Raw genomic sequence first — 17,329 nt, forward strand, 5'->3', positions numbered from 1 at the left:
ATTGGGGATTCTGATCTATAAAACAAAACACTTATTTTCCTCTTTGCTGATGATTGTCACGTATCTGATAAGTTATAAGACAACCATGACAACGGTTCAAAATTGAATGAGGATACAACGGGCCATAATATTGCGGAACATCGATTAGATCGGCTCGACACGGTCCCTTGTCAAACTGATGGGGGATTACACTTGAAACAATAGCGGAGAAAGTATAGGCACAGGGCGGACACGCTATATATCAAAAATCACTTGCGTTTCTATGTGTGAACGGTACATCTGTACACGCGTCATGCGTCATAGTGTGAGTAACTTGCTTGAAAATAGTACTGAGAGTACGCCAGAAGTCCGCTAGATTTCTGTCGCGGGGCGAGGTAATTCGAGTCGGGGCGGGGCGGTGCGTGGCCGTTCTGTATGATTATATTCTGTGGTATAGGTACAGTCAAGGGCATAAATATATATACATTCCCAAGGTTTCAAAAATATGTGTACGCTCTTACACTTTAGACAGTATAGTCGTGTTCACATATTTTTGAGCCATTTGTCTGGATCGATCTTTTTGCCTTCGACTGTACAATGTCTAACAATAACGATCTTGGACAACGATGTCAACGATTATCTAACATACAATATTTGTCAAAAACTGATAAAGCTGGAAATTCTTAAGTCACACAAACCTAGCCGCCGGCGCCGCCATACAATCCAAGTTACGCTCTCATCTCATCATAAAACAACATTCTGATATAATATAAAATTTACAAGGAATTGAAAGATTTGCAAGGTTCTGGTAGGCTTCCGTAGCTCAATTGGTTAAGAGCAACGCACGGATTGCGGAGGTTGCGGGTTCAAGTCCTGCCGGAAGCGTAACTTTTTTAATTTTTTCCTTTAATATAAAATTATAAAATTTGACTAGTTAGTTGTTCCTAAAAATTGTAATAGAAATAAATTTGAGCGAGTAGTAGTATGGTTAACTTACTGGTACTTAATTAATTTTTAACAAGCAGAAACGTCTGCGATCGATGCTATTAAACTTAGAATAAATTTAAAAGTGGAAAAATTACTGCCTTGGGTGAGACTTGAACTCACGGCCTCTGGATCGATACTCCAGCGCTCTGCCAACTGAGCCACCAAAACCTCATCCATAGTCAGCAAATCTTTCCACTATATGGGTCTAGGGGACCCTAGCGACATCTACCGTAAGTGTTACACTTCTTAAACGGCCACCGGAGTTCCAAGTCATATTGGAAATTCACCAGTTACGATGTGCTACCCATTCTAAATTAATTTTTAACAAGCAGAAACATCTGCGATCGATGCTATTAAGCAATTAATGCGTTTAAGAAGTGTAACACTCTTACGGTATCCAGAGGCCGTGAGTTCAAGTCTCACCCAAGGCAGTAATTTTTCCACTTTTAAATTTACTGGTACTTGCTGTATTTTCTTTGTATTACAATTTCTATCAATTTCAATTGCATTTATTATTTCATAAAATTTACATTTTATACGTCATTCTATCAACGAACACTAGGACTGGATAGATAAGATATATGTTATTTTTTCATGAGGTTAATTAAACTCACGATTTACTCTCCCGGTGTTAAGGAAACTGGAAGGAAATGAAAGGTTATCATAATTTTTTATCCGACTACTAAAAAGGATGGTTTTGACTTTCGCAGGTGATACACATTTGTCGTTTTAAAATGAGAGCATAACTTTGATTCATGGCGGCTATAAAATTTGTTTGACTTAACAAAATGATACAACACAACATGGGTACTACGTGAATATATAGACTGCGAAAATCAAAACCACCCCTTTTTAATAGTCGGATAAAGTCATGATAACCTATCATTTCCTTCCATTTTCCTTAACACCGGCAGAGTAAATAAAAACGTCAGAAAACGCTCGACTCGAGACAATTTGTCCATTCTTTACGAGTGGAGGAAATGTTGGAGACAGCTTTAAACGTTGTACTCCATAAAGCGCCGATAACGAATCGCTGCGCGTTGCGAGTTACGGGAAATCTTTTCATGACAATATTAATAACTGAAATTGTTACTTTATGAACCAGGACGTCTTTTGTTTAATACTGGGAAATTAGATATTTTATTTAGTGAAAACGAGACTTGGTTAACTTTTGATTTAAACAAAATCAAGCTCGTAAAGCTAGAAACCTATCTGGAAGTTGTGTTAAAAAAAAACATGCGTTAAGCGGCCCACTCATTACCATTCCGCCGGACGATATCGACCTATCAGTTGTTCGGAACTGTTAAATTTTTATTCTAACTGACAGGCTGATATCGTCCGTCCGTCCGGGCCCCTTTAGACAGAACTATAATGGCATGTCTGACGGTCATACGGATGAACATTTTCTAGAGGCGTAGAACTATCCTAGCCGGGGAAAGAAAAATAATCAATGCATTTGTGAAACCTCATTTTTTTATGTACTTTCAAAATTCTTCTTACTTAAGGAAAAGCCAAACGTTTAATTTGCATTTCGCATTTATTATTACGAGCCTATTGTGTCCCACTGCTGGGCAAAGGCCTCCCCCCTCTTCTTCCACTCCTCCCGGTTTTGAGCTACATCTGGCCAGTCGCTCAAAAAGGAGTCCAAGTTATCTATTCATCTATTATTTGGGTTATAGAGCGCAGCGTGGTGTTCCGGATGCGATCCCCGAGTTTCACACCTAATATGCTGCGCTCCATACCTCTCTGACAAACCCCGAGTTTGGACTTCTGAGCTTCCGTCAGAGACCAAGTCTGAGCACCGTAGGTGAGGACTGGAAGTATGCACATGTCCATATATATGTATTCGCATATCTGCTCAATAATAATGTAGTACGAATAAACTATATTTGAAACTTAAGAGCTTATTACACTATCCTAATTTAGTGACTAACAAGAGGGCCGCCGCTATACGTGAGAAACGATAGGATGTATCTCTTATCGCGTCTCACGTATAGCGGTGTCCCTCTTGTTAGTCACTAAATTAGGATAGTGTAATAAGCTCTTTAGCACTGTTTTATTAAATACAGCGTTGTTGTGTAACACCCAGACACAATATTTCGCACAAGACACAAAATCTCATAAACCGAAAATTATTAAACGCGAGAAACAAAGGGGGTGCCCATAAACGTCAATAGCTAGGTCGCTTATTAAATCTCATTGAGCCTTGATGTGGAAATAATACTAAGGATTTATCCGAATAAATGTTAACTTCCTGTCACAGATCCTTGTGGTCTAGAATAGACTTATTCGCCCGATTGAGATTAAACAACTTGTTACGGTTTTGATCCTAATACGATCTTGAAGATCGCCCACGCTGATTGGTGTATATATGCGAAAAGAAGCCCTGCGTGATATACCGCGGGCCAGGAATAGATTTCCATGACCAATAGCCCCCGGGCGAAAACTCGTATAGTGGTTAACGGCTATGTATGATGAACCCTCGTGAACGTCAGTTGCCGCTCCGTTGGTGGGTTGAGGAATGGCAGCAAATAGTCTATAAATTTTTTTTGTCTTCGCCTCCCGCTTGATTCTTTGTCAGATAATAGTTTAGATGCTATTGTTAATAAAACAAATCGTCAGCCGGTTGTATCGCGGTGGAAAGACCGTGTTACGCGTTTCGGTGTCTGGCATTCCTCAACCCACCAACGGAGCGGCAGCTGACGTTGACGAGGGTTCATCATACATAGCCGTTAACCGCCATACGAGTTTTCGCCCGGGAGGCGATGACGAAATTTGCGCCTGGCTCGCGGTCCATGAGATGTGTGTCCTGCCTGCGTGTGAACGAATCCCGCGCGATGCGTAGCAACATGCTTGCCCAATCTCGTCACTCCTGCACACAGACTACGCAAATCAGAAAAGTCGGTATACATCTCGGGCCCGTCAGTGTACAGTCGCCATCAGATATATCGGAGCGGCTAACGCGCTTACAAATATCTGAACACGCCTCTATTATCAAGGCGTTAGAGTGTGTGTTCAGATATTGTGAACACCTCGGCCGCTCCGATATATCTGATGGCGACTGTACAATATACTACCTGACGTAATAAAAAGAGAAGCAACTTACATTACATTACAATTAAATAAAATTCCTTAACTGTACTAAACGCACATGTATGTACCTAGTAACTTGCTATAGTATGAATTTTCTCAAATGATTTTTAGGCCTCAGACCCTAATCCGTTAAACAAAAGCCTTTGTTTCTGTACACGACGCGCATAGTATTTTGTAACTTAGAGTCATTTTAACATGTAATAATTTTAAGTCGCGTCACGTATAGAAATAAATGGTATTTAGTATGTTTTTATAACAGGACAAAGTATGAGTAGCATACTTTGTACCTCTTAAAGGAATCCAATAAGAGAATTCCAATTAGGTAAAGTTAGGATTGCAATATAATTTAATTAAGATAGGCTTATAACAAATAAAGAATTTTCCTCATTGTGTTTCATTACGTAGATCTGTATAAGAAAATAGGGCAAAAGTATACGCAACCTTATTCTAATAAGAAATTGTGATAATAGAATAGAATCTAATAAGATAGGTAGGATAAATAAATAAAACATGTAATTTATTAATATATAACTTTAATAAATAAAGAGAAACGTAGGAGAGTCGAGGAAAGAGAGGTCTGCGCATGCGCGAAGCGCAGACGCCCGCGCCGGCGCGGCGCGGGGGACGAGGTCTTTAAATATGGAGGGAATAAAAGGCGGTGCGCCGGCCATAGGAAGCCATTACGAATCGAGCAGCCGAGCAAGAAACACCTCTCCAAAAGAAGAAAAGAAGACCTCTCCGACCTCGACCCTCCTGCATCTGATTTAAGAAGAGCTCCAGTTGTTTTACTCCATCCTTGCCGCCTATGCCGCACCCTATACAGTCCACACCCCTACGATAGATCTCAAGACAACAAGATTAGGGCCTAACACTCACATTGTTTGGTCCTTCGAGCCGGATCTCTGAAGCAAGAAAAATAGCAAGATGGCAGTAACAAGAAGCAACCACGGCAGAGAAGAAAATTCGTCAGATGAAACGCAGGCCACGGACCAGACCGGCGATACATCTGGTACAGGAGAGACGTCAGGCACAGGCGAGACGTCACGAACAGGCGATACGTCACGCACAGGCGAGACGTCAGGCACAGGCGAGACGTCGGGCACAGGCGAGACGTCAGGCACGGGCACCACCACAAGAACGCGCGCTGCAACAGAAGCCAGCATCGCCGGCACCAGCACGAATGGGGGCCCAGCCGACACGTCGGGAATCAGAGCAACGCCTGCAGTTAGCACCGTCGCCACACTCGTCGGGCGAGATTCCGTCGAGTTAATGCCACCGCCGCCAGTTTCCGCTAAGCCCGCTCGGTCACACCGATCCAAGGCCTCCAGCAAGAGACTGCTCGCGGAGTTAGAGGCCAAGGAGAAGTTAGCCGAGCTGGAGCTGAAGCGCGTACAAGCCGAAACAGAACTAGCAAGAATCAGACAACAAAGACTCGACCTCGCCTCGTCAAGAGAAGAGTCTGAAGAGGAAGAGGACCTTGCTCCACAACGCATTGCCGATTGGTTCAACCGCCGCCCAGAACAACCAACAGCGATTGAAGAAGAGCCCGCCCATGAAGAAGCACACGTGCCGGCCCCGCGCGCCACTAGAAAACACGCGCGGCCGGAGGCCCCTCGAGCCGCCCACGCCATGGACGTGTCATCGCTGACCGCCGCCCTAACAGAAGCCATCCAAGCCGGCAAGTCCTACAGAAAATACATACCAGACCTGCCGACATTCAGTGGCCTATGCAACGAGTGGCTACAATTTAAAGCCGCGTACAACGAGTCCGCCCCCAGTTTCGCCGCAAGTGAAAACGTCGCCCGTATAAGAAAAAGCCTCAAGGGAGTAGCCTTGGAAGCCGTAAGCGCCCTCCTCATCAGCCGGCCGCACCCCGAGGACATCATTAAAGCACTAGAAAGAAGATACGGAAGGCCAGACGCATTACTCGTCAACGAACTGGAGAAGATGAAGGGACTGCCGCGACTCACCGACAGCCCGCGCGACCTGTGCATATTCGCCAGCAAGATCGCAAACACTGTCACGACTATCGAGATATTGAAGAAGCCTCAGTACCTCTACAATCCAGAGCTACTGCGGTCGATGGTCGATAAACTCACGCCTATACTTCGAAGCAAGTGGTACGACTACGCGGCCACGAGAGAAGATACGCCCGAGCTTAAGAAGATTGCCGACTTTCTAAACAACGAAGCCGACAAGTGCACGCCTTACGCTCCGCCTGAAAATACGACGGAGAACAAAGAAGTGAGGACCGCAAGAAAGAAGCCCGAGCGAACGTACGCCGCTACCGCCGACACTAAGAAGCCAAGAGAAGAGAAGCAAGCGCGCCCACTATGCGAACACGCTACTCACCAACTGCCGTCGTGCCCGCAATTCATCAAAATTGACACGAACGAGCGCTGGGAAGTAGCGAAGAAACACAACATTTGCTACCGATGCCTCGCTAGCAAGCATCGCCGCTTCGCGTGTCGTGCGAAGCCCTGCGGCCACCTGGGCTGCCCCATGAGACATCATCGCCTACTACATCACGAGAAGACGCCGCAATCAGTCGCCGCTGCGCAAGTCGAGCCACCACAACAACATAAACCGGAAGAAATAGTGGCCTCGGCAGTGAACACAGTCGCCTGCGCACAACCACGAACGAGCCGCGCCTACCTGAAGATAGTGCCAGTAACACTGCGCGGCCCGCGAGCGACACTAGACACGTTCGCCCTATTAGATGAAGGCAGCACGGTGACAATCATCGACTCAGCACTGGCGGACGCACTCGGGCTAGACGGTCCCACTGAACCAATGTGGGTGCAAGGCGTAGGCGGGAAAGAGATGGAGCACAATCAGAGCAGGAGGGTCGAGGTCTTCATCAAGAATAAGCACGACAGCCAAGAACAACGCATAACGAACGCGCACACCGTCGGCAGCCTCGGCTTCACCACACAGTCGATCGGCATGGAAGAAATAGACGGCTGCGCGCACCTCCGGGGTATCAAGCACAAGTTAACCTACCGCGGTGCAACCCCACAAATACTCATCGGCCAGGACAACTGGGACCTGATCGTGTCACGAGAAATAAGAAAAGGCCGGCGCGGACAACTCGTCGCGTCGAGAACCCTACTAGGATGGGTACTTCACGGCTGTCGCACCACAAAAGCGAAGCCGATCGCCTACTGCTGCGCACATCTCACTCGTACCGGGCCGACCGAGAACATAGAAGAAACCATGAAGAATTATTTCGCCCTCGAGTCTCTATCAATCGAGCCGAGGCGACCCCGTAGTGATCCCGAACAACAAGCTCTACGCATACTAGAAGAAAAGAGCCGCCGCCTACCCAATGGCCGGTTCGAGACGGGGCTACTGTGGCGCAACGAAACAGAGAAGATACCTAACAATCGCACCGACGCACTCAAGCGGCTGCACACGCTCGAGAGGAAGCTGGATCGTGACGCAAGCCTAAAGCAACAATATAACGAACGCGTCAACAACCTACTTACCTCGAACTACGCCGAGCGCGCGACAACGCCCCCGAGTGACAGAACGTGGTACTTACCTCACTTCGCAGTCTGCAATCCAGAGAAGCCGAAGATTAGACTGGTCCACGATGCTGCGGCCACATCACACGGTCGCAGCCTCAACGACATGCTACATACGGGCCCAGATTTCCTACAATCGCTACCCGGCGTCATCATGAAGTTTCGACAACATAGCATCGCAGTCTCAGCCGACCTGAAAGAAATGTTCATGCAGATAAAAATAAGAGAAGAAGACCGGGACGCCCTCCGCTTCCTATGGAGGGGCGATCGCCGCGAGGGAGAGCCAGAAGAGTACCGCATGACTTCCGTCATATTCGGCGCGTCATCATCACCGTGCACCGCCCTATACATAAAAAATAGGAATGCACAAGAACACGCGACACAGTACCCGCAAGCCGCGCGAGCGATAGAGCGAAATCACTACATGGACGACTATCTACAAAGTTTCGACACAATAGAAGAGGCAAGACAAATAACAAGAGACGTCGACTATGTGCACAAAAAAGCCGGGTTCCAGTTGCGAGGATGGGCCACGAACGAAAAAGAAGCAATAAGTAACGTCGTCGGCAGCGAAGAGCGAGAGGGAAATACTGTCCCTATCGGCGGGAGCGAGATAGAAAAAACGCTCGGCCTGCTATGGAACACAAATGAGGACAGTATCCGCTTTCGCCTCAATACAAGAAGAGCGCAGCCCGAAGTAATCAACGACCTGCGGCCTCCGACGAAGAGAGAAGCACTCAGTGTCATTATGTCAATTTTCGACCCGCTCGGCCTCATATCACCAATCACTACGCCGGCCAAGCGAATCATGCAAGACACGTGGCAACATAGCACAGGCTGGGACGAAGCGATACCAGAGCAGCTACACGAACGCTGGAGCGAATGGCTACGACAACTTCGAGACCTAGGTACCCTAAAAATACCTAGGTGCTACGACACTACGCCCGCCGCCACACACGAGCTGCATACTTTCGTCGACGCCAGTGAAGAAGCCTACGCCGCCGCAGTGTATTGGAGAATGACGCGAGCCGACGGCTCAGTCAAGATAGCCCTAGCCGCCGCAAAAAGTCGAGTCACACCCAGGAAACCGGTCTCCATTCCTAGATTGGAGCTACAGGCAGCCGTCCTAGGCGTACGGCTAGCAAAAACAGTCGTCGAAGAACACAATTTCGAAATCACTTCGAAAACATATTGGAGTGACTCTCGCACGGCACTGGCATGGATACGCGCCGAGCCCCGCACATTCAAGACGTTCGTGGCACACAGACTCGCCGAAATAGAAGACTGCACTAAGAAAAACGAGTGGAGATGGGTACCGACAGCACACAACGTGGCCGACGACGCGACCCGCGCCACCCCGGCAGATTTCGACTCGCAACATAGATGGTTCACCGGCCCGCCCTTTCTCTATGAACAAAAAGAGACTTGGCCCCACGAGAATAAGGTCGAAGTTCCCGCGACCGGCGAAGAAAAAGAGACGTGCGCTGCGATCGCCGTCCCTACGCAAGATAAACACGCAGCTATACCCGAGATCGAACGCTTCTCAAAATGGATGCGGCTGCTGCGAGCGACCGCGCGCGTGCTACAGTTCATCGACCTAGTGCGCCCTCAACCCCGCGCGCCCGCCCCGCCCGCGACACAACTTATCGCGGCGGCGAAGCGCAAGCGGACACGAGCGAACGCGGAACAAGACGGCGCATGGAACAAACGCACGCAACACACGCGCGTGCCCGCCAAGAGTGCAGCTACCCAACCCCAAGAAGAGAAGAAATACTTAACGCTAGAAGCCAAATACCTAAACGCCGCCGAAAAGTTACTAATACGCGCCTCACAAGAAGATAGCTACGAGAAAGAGAGAAGGCGAATAGCGAGCGGCCGTACGCCCGACAAGGACGACCGACTGGCCAAGCTGAGTGTTTATATGGACGAGGACTGTATCATACGACTACGGGGAAGAATAGCGGCGGCCGGCAACATACAAGAAGAGACAGTGCAACCAATAGTGCTATATGGGAAGCATCACTACACGAAATTGTATGTTTCTCATGTGCATGAACAATTACATCATGGCGGTACGGAAATAGTGGTGAACGAGTTGCGACAGCGAGTGCACATAGTGAAAATAAGGCCGACAGTGAAACAAGTGATCGCTCAGTGTCCGAGATGTCGACTACGTCGTGCGAAGCCCGCGGCCCCGGCCACTGGTGACCTACCGGCGGCACGCCTGGCGCATCATGTGAGGCCCTTTACCTACACGGGTCTAGACTACTACGGGCCGCAAGAAGTCACAGTGGGACGTCACAGAGAAAAAAGGTACGTCGCGCTGTTCACATGTATGACGTCGAGGGCCGTACACCTAGAAATGGTAGCCTCACTAAGCACGGACTCGGCCATCAACGCATTACGCCGTTTCATTGCCCGGCGCGGGTGCCCTACAGAGCTGTGGAGTGACAACGGGACCGCCTTCAGAGGAGCCAACCGCGAGTTGACGGAAGCCATGAGAGACGCCGCCCACGCGCGCCGCATAAACTGGCGTTTCCTACCCCCCGCCGCACCCTTCATGGCGGGCGTGTGGGAACGTATGGTGCGCACGGTGAAAGAAGCTATGAAGGCCACCCTACATGAAAAATACCCGAGCGACGAGACTCTACAAACCCTACTGGCGGAGGCGGAGGCGACGGTCAACTCGAGGCCCATAACCTACGTAGCGGTGAATCCAGAAGACCCGCCGGCACTGACTCCAAACATGATCCTGCTCGGGCCGGACTGCTACACCCCGGCTCCCGGCACCTTCGAAGAGAGCGACATGAACGCGCGACAACACTGGAGACGCGCCCAGCAGCTGGCCGACACCTTCTGGCAGCGCTGGGTTCGCGAGTACGCGCCGCTACTACAACACCGGCGGGAGCCCCACGGCGCAGGAGTCACCCCGGCCGTCGGCGATGTCGTAATAATATGCGACTCCAACCTCCCCCGCAACATATGGCCACGTGGAATAGTGAAGCAGACGTATCCGGGCAAGGACGGCGTGGTACGAGTCGTGGACGTCACCACCAGCAGAGGACACGTGCTGAGGCGGCCAACAAAGAAGATCGTCGTGCTACCAGTGGGATCGCAAGGCGACGGCGGGAGAAATGTACACGACGCGCATAGTATTTTGTAACTTAGAGTCATTTTAACATGTAATAATTTTAAGTCGCGTCACGTATAGAAATAAATGGTATTTAGTATGTTTTTATAACAGGACAAAGTATGAGTAGCATACTTTGTACCTCTTAAAGGAATCCAATAAGAGAATTCCAATTAGGTAAAGTTAGGATTGCAATATAATTTAATTAAGATAGGCTTATAACAAATAAAGAATTTTCCTCATTGTGTTTCATTACGTAGATCTGTATAAGAAAATAGGGCAAAAGTATACGCAACCTTATTCTAATAAGAAATTGTGATAATAGAATAGAATCTAATAAGATAGGTAGGATAAATAAATAAAACATGTAATTTATTAATATATAACTTTAATAAATAAAGAGAAACGTAGGAGAGTCGAGGAAAGAGAGGTCTGCGCATGCGCGAAGCGCAGACGCCCGCGCCGGCGCGGCGCGGGGGACGAGGTCTTTAAATATGGAGGGAATAAAAGGCGGTGCGCCGGCCATAGGAAGCCATTACGAATCGAGCAGCCGAGCAAGAAACACCTCTCCAAAAGAAGAAAAGAAGACCTCTCCGACCTCGACCCTCCTGCATCTGATTTAAGAAGAGCTCCAGTTGTTTTACTCCATCCTTGCCGCCTATGCCGCACCCTATACAGTCCACACCCCTACGATAGATCTCAAGACAACAAGATTAGGGCCTAACACTCACAGTTTCTTTTATGGAGAGGCGCCTTTGTCGCGTATCGAGCGCGTGCCAAAGCAACCATGTCGTTAAAAAGCAACTATCTTAATAGTATTAAGGTTCAAAATGTAACAGCTCATTCTAAGATAATAAGTTTGGGTAATGAAGGACGATCGGTTGACTGTGTGTGGCCTCAGAATACAGTGCTGCTACATAAATTTTAACCATATAAATAGGACGGTAAAATTTCTTTTTAAACGAGTGTTCCCGTTCAGTCAGTAGCGGTAGCATTGGTAACCGCTGAACAAAAGAAACAAAGGCTTTTGTTTAACAGATTAGGGTGTGAGGCGTAAAAATCATTTGGGAAAATTAATACTTTACTTTCCTCGTACAGTCGAGTTCATAAATATGTGGTATTTTCTATAAAAAGGGACCTTATTGTCGATGGCGCTTACGCCATTATTAACGATGCTCCGATATAAATACAATGCCGCGCGACGCTGTACGGCGTAAGCGCCATCGACAGTAAGGTCCCTTTTTCATAGAAAATGCCTCATATATAGGTATGTACATTTCTTCACCTTAATCCATTGCAATAAGGTGAAAAAAATTATACATATTTATGAACTCGACTGTACATCCCTCTATTATTTATTTATCGTATGGCATTATACACTGTGTTTTTAGTATTAACCTCTAACTTTCTGTTATACTTTTAACTTTCTGGTTTCACAAAGCAACCCAACTTTTACGATTTTCATTTATCCTGATTATGATTTATGACATGTCAGGAAGTCGTTGCGGTTCACTCGGTTTTTAACCTATTCTCCGGTCCGCCGAATCCGTAGGTATACCGTCTTAGATTTAATACGAATAAAAGCTATCGGCCCGTGAACCGATCAAATACGGCTTTAAGAAAATCTCTTGAGGAAAGTAAGAGGTAAATGATATAGACTTTAGTATATTGTTTAAGAAATATATTAGATATGTAAAACTCTGTTTTCATTTCGCTTGATTGATGTTCGTACGATTATCCTGAGTTAGCGCCATTGCTTTCAATTTCTCGTTGCGATGGTAAGTATAATCCTGGGGCACTCTTTCAATTTATGGTTTTACTGTATTTAAATTCACCAAACATTCAACTATTTGCCATTTAAAGGCACTTTTCACAATGGTCCATCTATTAAGTGTGATATTAGAATTAACTGTAAGCAAATATATCTTAAGGGTACCAGTCCACCGGACGATATCAGCCTGTCAGTTAGAACAAAAATTAGATAGTTCCGAACAACTGACAGGCCGATATCGTCCGGCGGACTGGTAATCAGTGGGTCCTTTTACTCCTGTCTCCTGGATGTCCGGATAAATGGACATCAAGAAATAGTTGACCGACAGAAATAGGATTACCTTTCTGTCAAGTTTAATTGTACGTCAATTTTCTCCCGGACTAAAGGATCTTTAATCCAAATAAAACAGTGAAGAAAACTCAAAAACTATTAGAAATAGCAATTTTTTCGTTGGGAAGCACTATAGGCTGACTTTAAAACCTGCAATGAAAGACTTTCAAAATACCCTTTTGAGAATAAGAACAACTATACTCCGAGGAGCAGGTCCTTAAATCTCCAACGTTTAATTTCGTTTCGCCTTCGATTCGATCTGAATTATCGGCCCGAGAGCTATCGGGCGTGAGCTCCGAGTATCCCGGGATATCCGTTTTAATTACCTGCCTGGAAGCATTGTACCAACTACAAAACAAATGTGGACTGTAAATTGTCTGAATAAAGAAATTATTTATTAGTTTATTGTTTCAGAGACTAAAGGAGGGGAAGATCGGCTCTTGATAACAAGCGTTTAATACAAACGAAGACTCGCTTAAGATGAAACACATAACACTTCGGGTCACTTTTAGATTTGGCACAAAACAAGTTATTATTTAGTATGTATTCTATAAGTAAGTTCAATTAACCAACTGAAATGTCAGTCATGCATGAACCCGATTTTTCTACAATCAACAATCCATAACAGTTTCAGAACAAGAAATTCAAATTAGATTCGGGCTCCATGGTAATCACAACTAAGTGACGAATGCATACTCAACTGTCACGATATTTTCCTTCACTAAAGAACAAATAATATTTCGTACATAAATTAAGAACTCATCGGTACTGGTGTTATAGTTACGTAGAGAGCTCTCACTATGACGTCATGAATCATGTTCACGGAGTAGGATGGAGATGGCAAGTGGGCGTTCCCGTCTATCCGACAGTTAGTAGCGACCGACTCACTTTATGCACAGACTATGCTCAGTTGTTGTGTAAACTTCATGCTCGAATGACATTCACGTCGTACGTACGCTCGTCTAACAAAAATTGATAATTAAATTTAAAATGCCGTATTGTGCAGTATTAAGCTGCAGAAATCACAGCGGTTTAAAAAATCTTTCACGTGGAGGTATTTCCTATCACCGGTGGTTATTTATTTAAATATAATCCGATAAATACGAAAAATCTGTTTCTATTGCATTATTTACGAATGTTCGTTAAGTAAATCTATATTTTATCAGTTAGAACTTAGAGTTCACAATCCTTTGTCACTATTCTTTACGTTTATCTGGAATATTCGCTATCCTAAATGTCAAATAACTTCGCTACTCAGATGCTGCGCAATGTCGATATTTATATCGATAAAGTTAAAGTTACGATATTTCAAGTTTGATGTTTGGTAGTTCGGTAATAAATTATTATTTTAGACATGTTTCTAATTATTATTTGGGATAATCAATGTCTTAGTAAATATGGCAGCTCTGGTCATCAAGCACTAAGTTAAGTCGGGGTCATTTCATGGCAACCTTTCAAACCTTCGTATTCCTTTATATAAGTTTTTGTTTTTTACACCTATCATATTTTCATCGTTAATATAATTAGACTAGGTACTTAATGCACTTATGCGTACAATGCATGCAATGTGCCATGAATAAACGTTTTATATTTTCTATTTCTTTATTATTAATTATTGTAGGTTACCACAAGATGCCGATATTAAAAATAAATGGGTCAATGCTACTGGGCAAGAAAATTAGTTTCCGCAAAAATATAGCACCATTTGCTAGGAGCATTTCTTAGAGAAAGATTTCTGGGGATAAAATTGCCATACATCTCATCTAGCGTCCACACGCCTAAAACTTAGTTACTAATTTAGTAATTATTAGTGACATTCGGGCTCACTTAATTAATAAAAAGTGTTCCGTACCACGCAAACTAGCGTGAAATATTGGAATTTTGCCGCCCCCCTTCCTGATTTGATAGGTCACAATCTTACAATCAAATCAAGTGGGATCGATGAGCCAGTTTCATGTATGCTTTCACACCATACAATTAATTTGACAATTTAATCAGGTTGTCCCGTCTAGATTGGCCTTAAATGCTGCTACAAGTAAATATATTGTTAAAGACGAATACTTACCTATGTAAGTAATTGCAGATTTGTGATCACAAAATAACAGCAATACCGAGTTAATAGACCTTTAAAGAACTATGATTTTATCTGTTTGACTTTAAGATATATTTAATGTTCACATTAACAACCTAGTTGGTCAATTAATAAGAAACAAATTTCTAGTTAGATATTTGTTGTACTGTACTACATATTATTTTTCATACAATCACGATTATCACTACCTATATTACAATCATAAATAAAGTATCATCTAAATGTGTATATGTGTATGTGTACATACGGTAATGAAATATCAATACCTAACTGAACACACAAATATCGATAAAACACTCCGATTACACTGTCCCCTCCCTATATCGAATGGAACGATGTTCCAACGGTTAGCTACTCGCAGGCGTGTAGAGATCTCGAAAACACCAGTGTAACGTGACCGTGAGATCCGTAACAAACCATGCGTAATTAGACCTTACTTATACTGGTTTTTTAGCCCTTTTCTCGCCTGTAATAAGTAAGTGATTTTAAAACTATAAAATAACGCCATCTGGTGTTGAGTAGTTGTATTAGGTGAACGTTGAGCGAGCTTTTGTGAGATGAATGAGATAATGAAAGAGTCGTATGTCATATAGCTCTGACATTATAATTTAAACCGTCACTCATGTAGCCTACAGTTGATATTCGTTCGAGAAATGTCCACCGGTAATAACTTTTTGGTATGGAAAGTTGCTACGAATCAGAGCAATTTTGTAAGTGTGTGACGTATTTTAACGTGGCTATGAATGTGTGAGTTTAGCGACACTGGTTTTCATACTAAATAGGAGTCATTTCACATCCACTAGTTTATTAATTCGTGATCATGTTGTCCTTTCCTAACACAGAACACGTTTTCTTTCTCACTTTCTGTTATGTGAAGCTGTCGCGAACCGAGTGAGTGATGTAACAGTATTACGGACTAATTCTAACTTTAAGATACGTCAAAAATTTGCTAAAGATACGATATGGATCGCATATGTCAGTGTCAAAAGTGACGTTTCTTCAAACAAAAACGTCACGTTCGAATCAGACCGTTAGTTTGGGTTTTTTTAACCACGCCTCGAGTTTGGAAGCCGCCCGCCTTAGGCTTCGTGCTCATACCAATATATCCAATTATAATTCCGTCTTTCCAGCACTCGAATAAACGCTCGAAGCGAACAGAGCACAAGTGGCTTCACCGAGCAAGATTCCTAAGTCAGACCAAGATCAAATATAGCGCAGGGCAAGCCGGCCAAGCGGAACGGATTGCCTTCGGGATATTTCCCGACGAGGCAGAAATAAAATAGCTGTTGTGTACTGCTTATAGGTTAAGCGGTGATCTTTAAATAGGCCGTTTGTACTACTTTAACAAACGCTTTGGTTTTATTTTTCGGGTCGGTTAATGCCGAAATTGCGGCCTCCTGTTTATCTCAAGTATCTCAACTGAGGTCGTTGGTTTAACGCACAGGAAATACGTACTGCGTACTGCCTTTACGGATTTGTACACACTTAGGTATATATAGTGTTTCGCTTCGCTAGAGGCATGTGCCATGTTGGCATTGGGAACAATAGTCCTGACACAGAACACAAAAGGCATACCTACAGGCTTCGTAACATAAACGTATACATGGATCGAGCCGATAATGTGTGAACTAGCACCTGACAATAGCCGTGAATGTTCTTGATTGGAATTGAGAATTCAGCTCCGATGCCAACGCAGTCGACTGTAAGCATATTAGCATACCCGACGGGCGACGAATCTTCTTGATAACATCATACCTTGTGCTCAACTTCATATCTTGTGCATAACGGTTTCAACAGATATATGGAGGTTTTCAGAACAAATAGTACAATTTACTTTTTCGCGAAAAACCATCGACTTTTGGGCTCTTTAGACTCAGAATCATCAGAGTACTATTGAATGTAACAAAGAAAAAAGGTGTCCCCAGTTTCTCATACAAATTTTGGGTGTCAGTTTTGTAACGGTCCATACAAAATGTATGTGAAAATGCGTTACAAAACTGTCATTTTTTGGGGATATTTTTTTTATCGATAGTCCTCGCGATTCTGAGTAGAAGTAACCCAAAAATTGATGGATTTTCAAAAAAAAATGGTACACTTTTAAGTGAAAATGCCCATATAATTAACGTACACGAATGGTAAGATAAAAGTACGAAGTCATGCAAAATAATATTTTGTATCTATTTAATGGAATTTATTAAATAACGTTAAAAAAAGTAAGTTAACGTGACGATAGACACATAACCAGAAAGATACCGGAAAGTTGCATTTATGGCGGAAGTTATATAAAACACTAGTAGGTACAAAGAATATAAGATAACAAAAAAACCGGACAAGTGCGAGTCGTACTCGCCCACCGAGGGTTCCGTACTTTTTAGTAATTGTTGTTATAGCGGCAACAGACATACATCATCTGTGAAAAT

The 17,329-nt window shown here is 44.4% G+C and overlaps 1 protein-coding gene and 1 non-coding gene across 8 annotated transcripts in view; one reads left to right on the forward strand and one right to left on the reverse strand.

Annotated features, from left to right (window-relative positions):
* Positions 1 to 17,329, reverse strand: part of LOC134750945 (synapse-associated protein of 47 kDa) — a 134,119-nt gene that overhangs the window by 46,227 nt on the left and 70,563 nt on the right. The window lies entirely within an intron of this gene.
* On the forward strand, positions 792 to 864 carry Trnas-gga (transfer RNA serine (anticodon GGA)). The gene has a single exon. It is a non-coding gene; the product is annotated as a tRNA-Ser (tRNA).

This window comes from Cydia strobilella, chromosome 1 (assembly GCF_947568885.1).
Source record: "Cydia strobilella chromosome 1, ilCydStro3.1, whole genome shotgun sequence".
In the NCBI taxonomy this organism is placed as follows: Eukaryota; Metazoa; Arthropoda; class Insecta; order Lepidoptera; family Tortricidae; genus Cydia; species Cydia strobilella.